Genomic DNA, 17,096 nt, shown 5'->3' with positions numbered 1-17,096 from the left:
TCTCCTGCTCTTCACCTTGCTGTTTGGCCTGCACAGCTGGAAGATTTTCTTCTGGTCTCCGCTTTTTCCTTTCCTGCTGAATATTATTTTCTGGGACCCTATTAGGGTCCCAGTTACACCCTGGCATCTGGCACTGCCTCTGGAGGTAGCAGGCCATACCTTCAATTTAAGAAAAATATCTAGTGTCACTAAGAAGACCAGCTCTTGACAAAAGTTCCCATTTCCCTTGTGAATTTGCTGTGAGCGCTAAATACTTTCCAGAAACCATTGCAGCATTTGAGTTCCCGCTGCACCACAGTTCATCACTTTGTGGTGACTGTTAGATCAAACTTGTGCTTTGGTGCTTAGAGGGCATTGTCTTGCAGGCTTTCTTTCTCTTTCGTCCTTTCCAATGAGCTGGTGCTGTGATTGGGTCCTTCCTTCAGCCGTTTGAGCGAAGGATAGTTCAGGCAGATTTTTCCCCCAGACCTGTTCTTCTGAGTTGGTGCTCTTGCACACTCTGAATGTGCACAAGGCGGTGCTCCTTTATGTGACAAGAGTAGCTTCTTTTCGTCTTTCTATTTCCTGTCTTCCTGAATTGTGGTCACACTAGCTCAAGTGGCTACCTTCTGCTCGCATGTTAAGTCATTGGGTTGTTCGGTGATTCTTTTGCTTCTGGTGTTCATTCGTTTTGTTTCCATGTAGGTGTGCCAGGGATATTCACCAGTTGCATTCCTGCTTCCCAAGGAGAGTCTCAGGGGGCTTCCTCTTGGAGATTGGTGGCAGACAGATCGTCTTTCACCTTTTGATAGGCCCTTCACGTCTGGTGTGAGGAGGCGAGGTTGGTTACTTTATGGGACTCTGGGACTCTGGGACTCTGGGGCTTATTTATGATCCCTTGCATCACTTTTGCGCCACCGGTGCATCACTTTTTGTGACGCACCAGCTGCGTAAAAAATGCGCCATGTTGCGTCATATTTACAAAGTGACACATCTAGCTAGATGCGTCACTTTGTGGAGAAGTGTGGCTCAATGTTTAGAGCGGCAGACCTTGATGCAGAGCGCTGGCCAGGGACCAGGGTTCGATTCCCGCCTCGGCGGGATCGGGCTTAAATTCCTCTGACTGGATATTCTCGCCTCAGTGCCGACTCTAAGCATGGGCCCCACGCTGCAACTCTGGGCAATAGCTTGCTTAGTCTCCACAACGGCCCCCGATACACAAGGGTGCCTGGTTTCACCATGGGATGTCTATCAAAAAGGAGGGAGTTAGAGAGGTGACCAATAGGTCAACGGACACTGTTTACCTCCCAGGGGGGGTTTATGGGAGGAAGGTCCAGTAGCAGCTGTGTCCGTGTTAAACACTGAGTAAACAAGAGAGGTCGCTGTACTGTTCCTACTGGGGAGTATTTATCTGGCATGACCGCAGATGTTAAAGTAACATCCTGGGGCATCCATTTTGTTGGATGGAATGGCCTCACACACCCCGAAGGATGTCATGCTTCATCATCGGCAGTTGCTCCTCGTCGGGGAGGCGGTGCAATCCCCGACGGGCTCACCTCAAAGAGGGGCTCTTTAGCGGAGATCTTTTTCCAACTGCCTTTTGGTGAGTGGGGGTGTGTGGACTGTACTAGAAGTGGTGGTGTGTGGGATATTAAAATGTAGCAAGGGGTACCTGAATTCTATTTATTCTGGGGGTCCCCTGGTTACAGTTAAAAAGGTGGTTAGGCTCACTAGGTGGTCAGCAGGTTAGGTCAAGTGACCCTAGTTGAGGCTAAAGGTGATGGTGGTCGACATGTTTCACGCTGTGGGTCTATTCACCCGCGATTCATCAGGACCGTGTTAGAGTGATGTGGCACACATGCAAGTGTAACGTGTGTCTAGTGTTACCTCTGTGTGGAACTCCTATGCCTGGACATTTAAGGAGAAAAAGGAAAACACATTAGTTGTCGTTCTATGCATGTTTGGTAGTTGCAGTCGAATGCCAGAAAATTATTATAATGATCATAAAACATGCCTCTACAGTGTGAGCAAGCATGCCTTGCAACCCGGTCTGTGTGTAACACGTGCGCAGTGACAAGCACACACAGCAGTTGTTGAATCTGTGAGGAGGGAGGTGAAGGAAATGTGGGCTAAAAACAATGGTTTAAAATTAATCTATTGGAAAAAACTTTAAACCTATTACAAAAAGAGGTGTGGTTCTTATTGCAGCATTTTCTGAGGGTTTGGCTGTTCTATTATCAGCAAGCAGGTGGGTTCACTGTCACACCCTTAAAAGAGACGTGCACCTAGAAACAAACCAGACCAAAGTACATACTGTGTCTAGAAACGGTACATTAATTAGCTTGCACACATGACCCACTCACCTGAAGGTTAAGGACTACCTGCCACATGAGGGGTCGGCGGGATTAAGACATCGGGGGAGAGCCCAAGGAGTATGCTAGGTGTAACAACAAACAACAAGGTACCAGGGTTTGAGAAGTCGTTAGGAGTAAAAGCCTGATATTTGCAAGCAGCATGGAGCTGCCCCGATGTACCCCATAGTCGCGTAGGGCTTACCTCTATCCTTCCGTGTCCATGTGGTGTGACCTACCCTTCTCCGCCGAGCTCGAGTAGATGTGGGAGCTCGGCGGTAGGGGAATTATATAGCGCGTTAACCGGGTCTGTGGGATCTGGCGTGTCTCCGCCTTCTTGTTAATGTCGCGTGATCGAGGCGCATATTGGAGCGGCCATCTTGGAGTGGCGCTTGAACACGCATGGCGCAATACAGGAATCCTATTGTAACAGTGCAGGCATTGTGATTAGTAATTCATCTTATAGCTGTTGGATTATTCCGGTACGGCCGTAGTAAATAACTTATTGCCAGATGTGTATTGATGTTATGTGCCCCGTTTGGTAGGAAATATATAGCGCGTTAACCGGGTCTGTGGGATCTGGCGTGTCTCCGCCTTCTTGTTAACGTCACGTGATCGAGGCGCATATTGGAGCGGCCATCTTAAAGTGGCGCTTAAACACGCATGGCGCAATACAGGAATCCTGTTGTAACAGTGCAGGCATTGTGATTAGTAATTCATATTTTAGCTGTTGGATTATTCCGCTATGGCCGTAGTAAATAACTTATTTCCAGATGTGTACTGATGTTATGTGACCCGTTTGGTAGGCATGTGTATTGACTCGTCCTACAGAGCGGTCACGTGGTCGGAGAGCTCAGTATGGCGGCCATCTTGAGTAGGTCAATTGGTGTATGTGGTGCTGAATGTGCAAGCGGGCACCAGTGTCATGTATTGTGGTTGTAAGGGTGCAGAGATGATGGATTATACAACTAGTCATGTGGGACACGTCACATGGTGTGTGACTTCGCGACGTATCTGGTGTTACAGTGGCAAGTGGGACTTATGTTCGAGTGACACAGGTTGGAGACCGTCACGTATGTGACCCGTATGTCAGGAAGGTGGTTACAGTTATAGAGCAGAGAGGGTGGCCCTGGTATCTTATGGCGAGTGCCATGGGATGTCCTCGTTAAGGCCACGTTTGTCTGTGGACAGTCTATGGATCCATCTTTGTTCCTTCCGGAACAGGGCATTACTTGGGCAGTTAGGGCTGGCCTCAAGTATTACCCACTTAAGGGAGTCTTCGTCATGGTTTTGTTCCACAAAATGTTTGCACATCTTGGTATGCGTTTTTTTGCAACGAAAGTTGCTCCGGTGTTCAATGATTCTTGTTTTCACCGGTCGGGAAGTCATCCCAATGTAAAGGAGATCACCATGGGATGCCCAGGAGTGGACACCTCACAAGGAAAAGCCAGGAGGGGTTCCCTTGTGGTAGGAGTACAAGCGCCGGGATGCTTACGGGTTACAAATACAACACATTTACATTTACACATTTTGTAAACCCCTACGCCACATTATACCTGCGCCAGGTATAATGTATGCAGGGGGGGGGGGGCGTTCCGACGCAAGACAGGGTCGTAGAAGTGACGCAATGAAATCTATGAGATTTCATTGCATCACTTCTAGAAGCAAATGCGTCAATATCATACGCCTGCCTCATGGCAAGCGCAAGACTGGCCCAGACACATTTCACATGGGACTTGCCCATGTGTAATGACCCCATTGCTGGAGTTGCGTCAATTTTGTGACACACTCCAGCAATGTGTCATTTTTGCGCCTAGCGATACGTCAGAAATACTGACGTATCTGTAACTCCTTGCGACATGATGCGTCATACTGTAAATATGACGCATCATTGGTGTCGCAAGTAGGGCGCAATGAAAAGTGATACATTGCTGTTTTCTCGCAGCGATGTGTCGCTTTTCATAAATGGGGGCCCCAGTTCTTTTGGGGTGCAGTGGCTCCTCTGCTCGGGTGATGCAATAGTTTGAGTTTGTGGAATTACCGTGGAGTCACTTTTGGGGATGGGCTAAGAACTGGCAAAATGGCTAGGTGAATTCAAGCCTGCAGAAAACAATTGTTGTGGGCTGCAGCTGACGAGCTTGGCCAACTCGGCCTTTCATCCCTCCAAAGTCGATAAATTGACTTCTGTAAAAAGAGGTACTTACTCATGGTATTTATAGGGCCTGGAAACGGCAACTACACGAAAAAAAGGAGCGCTATATAATCAACACATTATCATACATCACCACAGACAAAAACACATTTAATTTGTAGCAAAGCAACCGAGAAATACATGTAAGCAATCAAAGAGTAACAGCACAGCCTATGCACATGCCTGTCAACGCATAAACGAGGTGTGATCTAGATTTGAGCATAAGGAGGATTTATATTGCTTCAGATTCCACTTTAGATCTCTGAACAAGGTCTGGCTTTAAAGCGCCTTATGACAGAGCGCTGCATGAACGAGAAGAGCGGTCACTCAGGGATAAACCTGCTGAGTGGGAATGTTAATGATTTACCCTCATTACAATGCTGAGACTAAACAAAAAAAGCATCTGTGGCTGTTTAGAGCGTGGCTGGCGTGCCCCGTTAGAGGGAAGGATATGCGGCCTGCCAGGGTATTAATGAGCACAGTAATGCCCTTGGACCCGGCGCTGTGGTCGGTCACGGCTGCTTTAATACACTGAGACATATGCTTATATTGTTTATCCCGCACTGACTGACCTGCTTTTTTGTGTTTTGGAGCCAGTGGCTTAGGCATGGAAAATGGAAAGCAGCCACAGGGCGTGCAGCTATCCGTGGGGCGGTGTACATTAACTCTTAGCAAGCACTGAGACACTCAGGGCCTCATTTATGAGAGGGTTGTGTCACATTTGCACCACGCAACGTGGTACATACATGCCGCAAACCTCTCCAGAGTTTTAAACCCGCGCAAAGCCACTTTGCGTGGTTCTCAGTGGCTTAAAAACTCTGGAGTAACGCAATTCAGCACAAATCGTTGCGTTGCGTTACTCTGCCCTGAGTAGGCGTTCCGTGGGCGTTGCGTTGGGTGTTCCCATGCAACTCCCATGGATTTTGACGCAGCCCCAGATTCCCAACAACTTGTAGTCCTGGGGATTGCCCAAAAACGTGAGCCTTCCAGGGGAGGCGTAACAAGGAGAAATATTTCTATTTCTCCTAGTTTCTTCATCCATAGAAAGAGAAAAAAGCCTCTCAGTATTGTTTTTGTGCAGGGAGGTTCCCCTTCCTGCACAAAAGCAATCCTGCCCGCAACTGGGGCACCCTTGCACCATGGGCACCCTTGAATTGGTGCTAGGTTGCCAAAAGAGAGTGGGGAACCCAATATACCCTTGAGGGCTTGGGCAGTTAAACTATTATGAGTAAAAAGCGCCCACAAGGGATTTTGTTTCAGAACAGTTCAATTGAGTGACTGTTCTCCCAAAAAAAATTCTGACAGAGACTTGTCTTAAGAACATCCGCCTAAGTGTCCTATGACAACTTTAATGAATTCAATTCAGGAGCAAAAAAACACGGGAGAATCTTATTTGTTTGAAAAAATGAGTTTGTTTATATATCAAATTATTCATTAAAAGGAGTAAAAGCCTTATAGTGAGTGTAGAGTAAACAGTCAGGGCATCACACATGATCTCGTCATGTGTGATGCCCTGACTGTTTACAGTTCACGTCTTGCCTAAAAGAAATAATTCATAGAAGAGGTGATTGGAAATTTGAATCCCTTTCCCCCGAAACTGACGTCATTGACTGGTTCATTCTAATATTGTCATCCTTCTTATTATCTTGATCTCTTGATCAGTGTCATTCTCGCTGTTGCTGCATGTGGAATTGACTCCACACTCACGATAAGGCTTTATCGTGAAACCATTGATTTTATAAAGGTCATACATATATGCAATATCTACTGTCCTGATGATGGTCTGACGGATTGACGCCACCGAGACCGAAACGTCGACTTTAACATCTATTTCTGAGATATTTGTTGATCTTCAGTGACAATTATTTTCATCAGGAAATATGTCATTATCAATTTTGTTGGAATAGATGTTGTTCATGATTTGTTGGATTCATTTGTTTTTACCTCTTTTCATGATTCTTTGCTGATCTAATTTTGTACTCCTTTTAATGAATAATTTGATATATAAAAAAACTCATTTTTTCAGACAAATCAGATACTCCCCTGTTTTTGTGCTCCCGAATTGAATTCATTAAAATTGTCATAGGACACTTAGGCGGATGTTCTTATGAGACTCGCCTTCAGAAAGAAATTTTTGAGAACAGTTACTCAATTGAACTTTTCTGAAACAAAATCCCTTGTAGGCGCTTTTTACTCATAATAGGTTGCCAAAAGCGCACAAGCATAATGGAAAGAATATTAATGCGCCATATTGACCAAAATATGACGCATTCCTGCCCATTCCCTGGCAAGCAGTGCAGCGCAGCAAGGTAACTTGCTTACCTTGCTTCGCTTCACTGTGTGATTTCCTCATAAATGAAGCCCTCAGTATGTTTGGCTGTCGTTTGATGCGGGCACACTGAGGTACAGTGGTGCTGGAACGATTGTCAGAGTGGGGGTGCTGTCATTAACCCCTCCGCTGCAGCGGGAGGAGGCGCTAGGGGGCGCGCAGCGGGATGGCTGCTTGAGCGAGCAGCTCCGCCGGGCAGACGCCACTAACGGCTGAATTCCATGCTTAAACGGACCCACTCTCGCTAAAAATACATCCCTGTATATCGGAAAGTGGCCTGTGTGCGATGAGCTGCATGGGACCCGGCGACGAGTGATCTGACAGCTGTTTGTGATTCCGAGAGCTGACGGCCGGGAGCGACCATCATGGCAGCGCCCGCCCGCACTAATCTGGAGGCTCCCGTGTGAGGCTGTGTTGGGAGCTGTGCATCGATGCGGGCTGTGATCGGCGCCTGAAACCGCGTCTAGCTGAAAGGTATGTGCGCCTGACGTCTGCGTCCACTGCACCGCCACAAGGGTTTCAGAGCCTTGGAGGTCCGATCTGCGGGGAATCGTGGGGGTAAAATGGTGGCGCCGCTCCTATCGGGCCGCTACTTTCAAGCAACGAGCCGATATCCTGCCTTTGCCCACATATTAAGTTGATGCTTCTAACCTGCCGGGTACCAACACTGCCAGACGTCGGAGGTGCGCCCGGCGCTGAGGGTGCGGTGAATGACGTGTGCGTGCTGGTGCATGGAGACATTGTTAGCACCTAAAATGGCGGCGGACATGGCCCAGAGTGTGGGACGGCTGGCTGGACATGCGATCCCCCGCTAGAAATATCGCACATTTGGAGCGCCCTGGTCTTAGATTATAAGCCTCAACGGAGCACTGCACTTGGGAGGGTGCGGTATGACGGGCCACTCTACATGTAACTGCTGCTTGTAATACGGACATCGGGCCCCACATGCTCCTGGATGGAGACCACCGCTATGTGCGCCGCATGAGTGCTGTAGGCGACATTGCCCCACGTGTTTACCTGCAGTGTCCACAACGTTTAACTGGTGCTCTACTTCTATTGCCAAGTGGATTGAGGCGCAGAGCTGTTCACGTCAAGGCTTTGACACGTGCGCCCATGCTCTAACCTGCTTCTGCTCCGCTGTGTGTTGTTCTTCATAGGTGACGCTTCTGGCACCTGTGCTGCCCACTGTCGAGGACACACGACGTAGCCCGCAGGTCTACTGATAAGATCGTCTATAATAGCGCTGCTGGTACGTCCAGCCAATCTGTGCATACCACCATGGGCAAACCGGAGAAGCAACAAACTAAATTGCCATTTGAATCTCGGAAGGCTCCCAAAGGCCCAACTGGACAGGCGGAGGATACCCACGAATCGGAATCTCCGGAGGGCAGCACATTGGACACCATTCTCAAGGCCATACAAGCCACCCGCCAGGACATTAACGATAGACTAGATCACTTAACCAGTCGCGTTGACAGTATGGCGGCTAAGCTAGACAAGCAAGGTGACAGGCTAGATGCGGCGGAGACCAGAATCTCCACCATGGAAGACGAATCACGATCCACTCCGGCCAAATGTTCCGGTATGGAGAAAGTACTGGATGTTATAAAAGCCAAGTCAGAGGAGTTAGAAGCGCGCTCCAGACGTAATAACATACGCATAGCGGGACTGCCGGAGACCACCAACACTGGCCGTATGGAACCCTATGTAGAACAATTGTGTAAAGAAATCTTTGGGGCTGACAGTCTCTCTAGTATCTTCATCGTGGAAAGGGCTCATCGATCTCTAGCTCCCAGGCCCAAACCTGGTGCACAGCCGCGGCCCATTGTTGCCAGAGTATTGAACTATAGAGATAGAGACACCATCTTGCGACTGGCCCGCGAAAAAGGAGAGATACACCACCAAGGGAACAAGCTGGAGTTTTTCCCTGACTTCACGGTTGCGGTGCAACAGGCTCGCAAGGAGTATACTGACGTCAAAGCCAAGCTACGAGACCTACAGATCCCGTACGCCATGCTGTATCCTGCCCGCCTCAAGGTCACATGGGAGGACAAACCGGTGTTTCTATCCTCACCGAAAGCAGCAATGGACTTCATCAAATCGACGGGACTCAAAGGTAAAAGATCTCAACGTAGAGACAATCGACCTGAGTCGGACTGAAGGTAAGGCTGTGCACTGCAATTACCGAGTTTCACATTCCTGTGCAAGGACTCTGGTTCCTGTGATTGTTGGGACCTGGAGCGAACTATTCAGGGTTCGTAGTTGGCTCACAGAACTAATGTGTTCAGAAGATTTGTTGAGAGCACACTGAAATGCACGGTTCTATTGCAGGGCCTTTGGGATGATAACGCCCTGAGACTGGTAATGGAGTTATTGAAGCGCTAAAACCACGGTGCGTCATCACTCCTCCAAATGGCGGACTTGTAGACTGACAGCACATGTCGTCGATCTTGTGCCTTGACTTTCCCCGCTTTGCTACTGTAATGTCCTCATCAGGACGCACTATATGCTGGGGGGTGGTTGGCCCAACTAATGGCACAAGGTTGCAGGTATGTGCGTATCCCCTAGCCCACTGGTTGGTGTGATGGGTGGGGTAATGGGAATGTACTGTACTATGTTGCTACCTGTTGAACTCGCAGCTCCCATCGGCTTACAATAGTGAAGACTCCCTGGTGCTTGCACCTCCAATCACGGACCTTTCAGGCACTCGTGTATCATGTTATGTAGAAGTTTTATATGGGTGTCGTGTACCTCTTCGCATTCGGCTGAGCTTGCGTATTATTGTTATGCTGCATTTGATATTGCCACTTTCCTGCACTTGCTTATGGTCTGTTTTTTAATTGTTTGTTCTGCCCACACCCGTTGACTTGGGTGTAGTATGGGTGCCCCCGGCGGACCTCTGCTTGGGTGATCCCCACAAAGTTATGTTGCCTACTATAGTTGTCTGGGGACTAAGGCTTCGGCAAAGTTGGGGTGCTGAAGTGGGTGGGTTAGGGCGCAGTTGGGTGGGGGGTTGTTGGGAGGTTATGCCATTCAGAGGACCAGTGCACTTGAGATGCATCGCTGAACTCCACCGATTACCGCAAGCATGTGGGTCGGGACCAGACATGTTCCGGTTGACACGCTTCATACTTTGGTTACACTATGCAGCACGTCACACTGCTAGGCTATGACACTCTATGGGCACTTCAAATAGAGGTACGTTAAATTTGCTCACCTGGAATGTACGGGGCTTCACACATCCCAAAAAAATCAGACAAATTTTCGCGAGCCTGGATAGGCATCGTGTTGATATAGCTCTATTACAGGAAACACATATTGATCCGAGATCTAACAGAAATATCGGGGCACGCTGGGCTGAGGCTTGTTACTCGGCGAACTACTCCACATATTCCCGTGGTGTCATGATCTTAATTAAAAAAGGTATCAACTACAAGATTTCACACTCTGTAATAGACACGAATGGCAGATATGTGATTATCTCAGGTAGGATTCGGGGAAGATGCTTAACGCTGGTGAACGTTTATGGTCCAAACGTAGATTCCCCGGAGTTTTTCCAGGAAGTATGGGGTCACCTGATAGGATTAAGTGACACAACAATAGTGTGGGGAGGTGATTACAATGTGACACTAGATACCACCCTGGATCGCTCCACTTCATCCACGGAACCGCATAGGCAAGCAAGGTGCAAATTGCATGAAGTCATGGCAGACTTATCCCTCAGAGACCTTTGGAGGACACGGTACCCGCAAACCCCGGGGGCCACGCATGTGAATGTGGCTCACAACAGCTGGTCAAGACTTGATTTCTGGCTAGGGTCGGAAGACGCTGTCCTATGGACCAGTGCCCTTCGAACACTCCCAAGAACTCTATCAGATCACAACCCGGTTCTCCTGGAGATGATAGTCCCCCATTACACGCCACCGCCATTTAGCTGGAAATTTAATGCAAGGGCATTGTTAGACCCACTCTATGTAGACACTTTGAGCAAGGCCATGAAAGAGTTTTTTTTATTGAATACGAATTCAGTTGAGGACCCAGGCGTACTCTGGGAAGCGTTTAAGGTAACAATCAGGGGGGTATGCATGAGCACGTCTGCTGGGATATTGAGGGATATTCGGACACAGATCACAAATTTGGAAACCAAAATACAAAAACTTGAAATGGAATATGAACGGTCCTCTAAGGTGGAACTACTGGGGGAGATTAGGACGCTCTACACGGAACATCAACAATTTGCGGCAGATGAGTTAAAGTATGTCACCAAAAGACCGATAGCGAGGCAATTCGGCGAAGCAGGGAGGCCGGGAAAGATATTGGCCAGGAAAATTTGTGAAGGTAGACGTCCCCAAACCGTAACACAGATCAGGGATTTAAATGGCACACTTTACACAGAACCGGCGGGCATCCTGAACAATTTTGTACATAACTATGAATCGTTATACAATTCGCAGCACACGGCCTCACAACGCGAAACCTTCGATTATTTGCAAGATATAGCCATCGCTTGGTTATCTGACCATCAGAGGGAATATCTTGCGCAACCCATCACAGTGGAGGAGGTGACAACGGTCATATTGTCCTTGCCTAATGGGAAAGCACCTGGACCCGATGGGTACACTGGGGAATTCTACAAAACCTTTGTTGAAATACTTGCTCCTCACATGGTGGAGATGTATGGTGCAGCGTTTGATCAAGCGATCCTACCCCCCACACTTAGGGAAGCTGTAATAATCACACTATTAAAACCTGGTAAAGATCCTGATCTCTGCGACTCCTACAGACCACTCTCCCTACTAAATTTGGATTCCAAAATATTGGCCAAACTACTAGCGATGCGCTTACAGCCCCTAATGACCAACCTGATCTTACCTGACCAGGCAGGCTTTATTCCCTCTCGGTCCACTTCACATAACACTCGCACACTATTTGCCCTCTCTCATTACCTGAGACCGCAGGTCAAAGCGGCTGCAGTCCTGTTGGATGCGGCCAAAGCTTTCGACTCGATTGAATGGTCCTACCTTTTTACCGTTTTACAAAGGATGGGCTTCCCTAAAAGATTTTTGGCCTGGGTCACTCTACTGTACACTTCCCCTATAGCCAGAGTGAGAGTCAACGGATACCTCTCTGATCCTTTTAGTATAAACAGAGGGACCAGACAAGGCTGTCCGCTATCACCTTTGATTTTTGCGCTAGCGCTGGAGCCCTTGGCTTGCATCATTAGACAGAAATACAATCATTCAGCCTTACACTTTCCGGACAGACCGTTACACATATCACTTTACGCTGATGATATGCTTCTTTATGTGCGTGACCCGGTGCAAAACTTAAACCCATTGCTTAGGGAGTACGTGAGGTTTGGTGGTCACTCTGGCCTGCAAATAAATTGGGACAAATCGATTATCATTCCACTAACAGACTCCACAACACCACACGTGCTTGATTTCCCCTTAGATTGGCAGGCAGACCCGATTCGATATCTGGGTATATGGTACAGTAGGAATCCAGAGGAGGTAATTCGTACCAACTATGGCAGAGTGTTGTCACAATTACAGGACAAAGTAGATAGATGGATCCACCTTCCCTTATCATTAGCAGATCGCATTTCGATAGTTAAGATGAATATACTCCCGAAACTCTTATATTTATTCAACAACATCCCGATAACGCCACCGAGGGAGATATTCAAACGTATCACGACCCTAGTGCTACAGCTGATTTGGGCAGGTAAACAGGCGCGAATAGACCTTCGAACACTCACTTTGCCCTATGAGAGAGGAGGCTTCTGTGTCCCTGATTTTTACTTGTACTACCTGTGCGCACAAGCGCAGTATGCAGTGCACTGGTATCATCCAACGCCTTATTTAACACACACGGCGGTTGAGGAGGGGGACGCGGACCCGATACCACTAACGGCGATCATAACCCATAGGCGGCCACCGTTACACTCTGCAGATATTAATAGCATAGATGCCACCACACATGCATGGCGTATGCTGGGCAAACTGGCACATAAATTTCCACTGTACGCCCCGGCACTGCCCCTACACTTTCATCCCGAACTTTCTGTCACTTCTGAAAAGGTGGGAATGGGCATTCTGAAGCAAATAGGGATAGACAAGTTTGGGGATTTATATAACGAGGGTACTTTTCGTCCAGTAGAGGAACTGAATTATATTAGCAACCCCACACTGTTGTTCCATTTCACATATTATAGGATGCAGAGGGCGATCCGAGACCTTTACCCAGATTACCCCTCAGAACCGCCCTGCCTCAATACTCTGCAGATGATTTTAACTACGACTTCCACATCTCACATGGTATCCAGACTGTACACAGTAGCACAAAGCGAGATTCCCTATAACTCGGAGAAGTCAATGCGCAAATGGAGTGATATATTACCAGAACCACTCTCAGAGACTGATTGGTCCGCTGCATGCACGATCATTAAATTACTGACACCTAATGGCAATCTGCGCATCACCCATCTGAAATACTTACACCAAACATACTACACTCCGATGCGCCTACACAAATATGGGCTGAGGGAGGACTCTGCTTGCGTGAGATGTGGCAATCAAGAGGCTGATTTTGCACATTTAGCCTGGTTCTGCAATAAAATTCATGATTATTGGCAAGGCATTACCGGCACGCTGAGCACAATGGTGGACACAGAGGTTCCCTGCTCTATGAAGGTATGTCTACTGGGACTACTACCTAAAGTCAAAGCAGGGAAACGCAAGTTCTGTGCGGTGGCCTTACTGATAGCCAAGCGGCAAGTGTCTAAATGTTGGGGGGGCAAGTTGGTACCAAGTTTGAAGAACTGGCTGCGAGATATGCCCTACTGCAGGGATAGGTTACTCACCTACGAGGAGGAGTTGCCAGCCAGCGCTCGCCCCAAAGACTATTGGTGTTATTTGTCTGACTACCTGCGGACCTCTGAAGCAGAGGAGTCGTAATAAAAACTAGTTGATATGCTTTATCCTAGGGGAATTCCCCTAACGGCGCGCTGAAATATTATTGTAATACGTGAACTGTATGTCCGGACCCTGTGTATCACTTCAATTGTATATAACATGAGGTTTTTATATGGTGGCCTAAGGATGTGGATGTGTACTGGTCTTCGAAGTTCTTTCTTTGTTTCTTTGATCAACATAGTTGTGTTGATTTCCTTATACTGAAAATGAAGTTCTCAGATACTGCGGGGGAAGCGAAATTGAATGGAACAACTGGTGATGTGGTGGTATGTTGTAATGCTATTGAGTTGGAACCGCGGGGTTAACTGCTGTTAATGTGTATGTATATGTGCTTCAACACTGATCATTGCTGCCAGCCTCCGGGTTGTAGGCATTCAGCTGTGTTACCTTGCACCCTTGACACCTTAATAAAGTCCTCTTTTGAACTTCAAAAAAAAAAAAAAAAAAAAAACCCTCCGCTGCAGCGGCTATTCCGCCGCAGCGCTAAGGGGGGGGTCGCGCGGCGGTCCCATGCTTCTGACGGAACCGCTCCATCACGGCTCGCGGGCGAGCTGTGCTTGTGACGGAACGGTTCCGTCACGAACCCGCCCGCCCATTAATCAGTCAGCGCAGGCGTAGAATTCGCGCAGCGCAGGCGCGGCGAGCGGGCCGTGACGGAACCGTTCCGTCACAAGCACAGCTCACCCGTGGCTTGTGACGGAGCGGTTCCGTCACAAGCATGCAACGGGTTAATGTTATATCACTGGAGTCACAAGGTTGTTAAAAATCCAAGTGTCACACAAAAAAACAAGTGTAGTAAATGTACCACGCCCATGCAGCGGGAGAGTGGTACGGGTGAAAAAATGAGTTTGTTTATATATCAAATTATTCATTAAAAGGAGTAAAAGCCTTATAGTGAGTGTAGAGTAAACAGTCAGGGCATCACACATGATCTCGTCATGTGTGATGCCCTGACTGTTTACAGTTCACGTCTTGCCTAAAAGAAATAATTCATAGAAAAGGTGATTGGAAATTTGAATCCCTTTCCCCCGAAACTGATGTCATTGACTGGTTCATTCTAATATTGTCATCCTTCTGATTATCTTGATCTCTTGATCAGTGTCATTCTCGCTGTTGCTGCATGTGGAATTGACTCCACACTCACGATAAGGCTTTATCGTGAAACCATTGATTTTATAAGGTCATACATATATGCAATATCTACTGTCCTGATGATGGTCTGACGGATTGACGCCACCGAGACCGAAACGTCGACTTTAACATCTATTTCTGAGATATTTGTTGATCTTCAGTGACAATTATTTTCATCAGGAAATATGTCATTATCAATTTTGTTGGAATAGATGTTGTTCATGATTTGTTGGATTCATTTGTTTTTACCTCTTTTCATGATTCTTTGCTGATCTAATTTTGTACTCTTTTTAATGAATAATTTGATATATAAACAAACTCATTTTTTCAGACAAATCAGATACTCCTCTGTTTTTGTGCTCCCGAATTGAATTCATTAAAATTGTCATAGGACACTTAGGCGGATGTTCTTATGAGACTCGCCTTCAGAAAGAAATTTTTGAGAACAGTTACTCAATTGAACTTTTCTGAAACAAAATCCCTTGTAGGCGCTTTTTACTCATAATAGGTTGCCAAAAGCGCACAAGCATAATGGAAAGAATATTAATGCGCCATATTGACCAAAATATGACGCATTCCTGCCCATTCCCTGGCAAGCAGTGCAGCGCAGCAAGGTAACTTGCTTACCTTGCTTCGCTTCACTGTGTGATTTCCTCATAAATGAAGCCCTCAGTATGTTTGGCTGTCGTTTGATGCGGGCACACTGAGGTACAGTGGTGCTGGAACGATTGTCAGAGTGGGGGTGCTGTCATTAACCCCTTCGCTGCAGCGGCTATTCCGCCGCAGCGCTAAGGGGGGGGGTCGCGCGGCGGTCCCATGCTTCTGACGGAACCGCTCCGTCACGGCTCGCGGGCGAGCTGTGCTTGTGACGGAACGGTTCCGTCACGAACCCGCCCGCCCATTAATCAGTCAGCGCAGGCGTGGAATTCGCGCAGCGCAGGCGCGGCGAGCGGGCCGTGACGGAACCGTTCCGTCACAAGCACAGCTCACCAGTGGCTTGTGACGGAGCGGTTCCGTCACAAGCATGCAACGGGTTAATGTTATATCACTGGAGTCACAAGGTTGTTAAAAATCCAAGTGTCACACAAAAAAACAAGTGTAGTAAATGTACCACGCACATGCAGCGGGAGAGTGGTACGGGTGAGGTATGTAGCTGGTGGTGCCTTTTGGAACATTAGTGAGGTAGCCACTGTCGTTTACACACAGTACATTTCCCATCGCAGGACAGACAGAGTGCTGACAGGAGGACGGACATGGGGCTAATCGACCCTAGGATGCATGCAGGCTTCCTGCCAATGTAATCATTAACTCCTCTGCTGGAGGAAATATAGATATAGGTCCTACTCGCACCCCAAACGTAAAACACTGAGGTAGAAATATTAGGATGTCACCTAGGGTTCCCCATGCCAGCTCTCCAGGCTATTAAGGCGTATGGAAGCCTATGCCTTCCCCTGCATAGCTGTCGATATGACTAAGAGGTATCTTCCCATCCCTTCTTTACAGAATCTATGAAGGATTGGGTTTCAAAGACTCCAAGGCAGGATCCTATCTCTGCAGGCATCTGGCTGACCATCAGAATCATGGTCATTACCCATCCAGCACTTAAATGGGGCACTGCCCATTCTCCAAATTCTGGAGTGGGCAGAGGATGATAATCCTCAGATAAAAACATGCCAATATCTCAAACTAAATGCAAAAATAACAGGTGATGGACAGAATGCAGAACAATGTCATACATTCACCCCAGTACAGGGATCTGGGCCTAAATCCATCGTTTTTTTGATCACCATGCCTTTCCAGTTTGAAACCCGCCATATGCAAATCAGTCTTGACCCTGTGCCCCATGGGAACAGTCCAGCCCGAACTGTCAAGCCAGGTCCTCCCTGGACCGGAATCAAGCATCCAAGGACCGGTTTCGGGCTTTCAGCCCTCATCAGCCTGGATAGCTTCACTCCAGTGGCATGGAGAGCACGAAACTCACGTCTGAGCATACCCGTCCCACTCGGGGTGACAAATGCAAAAATAACAGGGGATGGACAGAATGCAGAACAATGTCATACATTGACCCCAGTACAGAGATCTGGGCCTAAATCCATCGTTTTTATATCTCAAACTAGGCCTAGTGTTCACCCCTCCAT

The sequence above is a fragment of the Lissotriton vulgaris genome, chromosome 8, assembly GCF_964263255.1.
Source record: "Lissotriton vulgaris chromosome 8, aLisVul1.2, whole genome shotgun sequence".
NCBI classification, from domain to species: Eukaryota; Metazoa; Chordata; class Amphibia; order Caudata; family Salamandridae; genus Lissotriton; species Lissotriton vulgaris.
The sequence above is the reverse complement of the archived record's forward strand: the minus strand, read 5'-3'. Positions refer to the sequence as shown.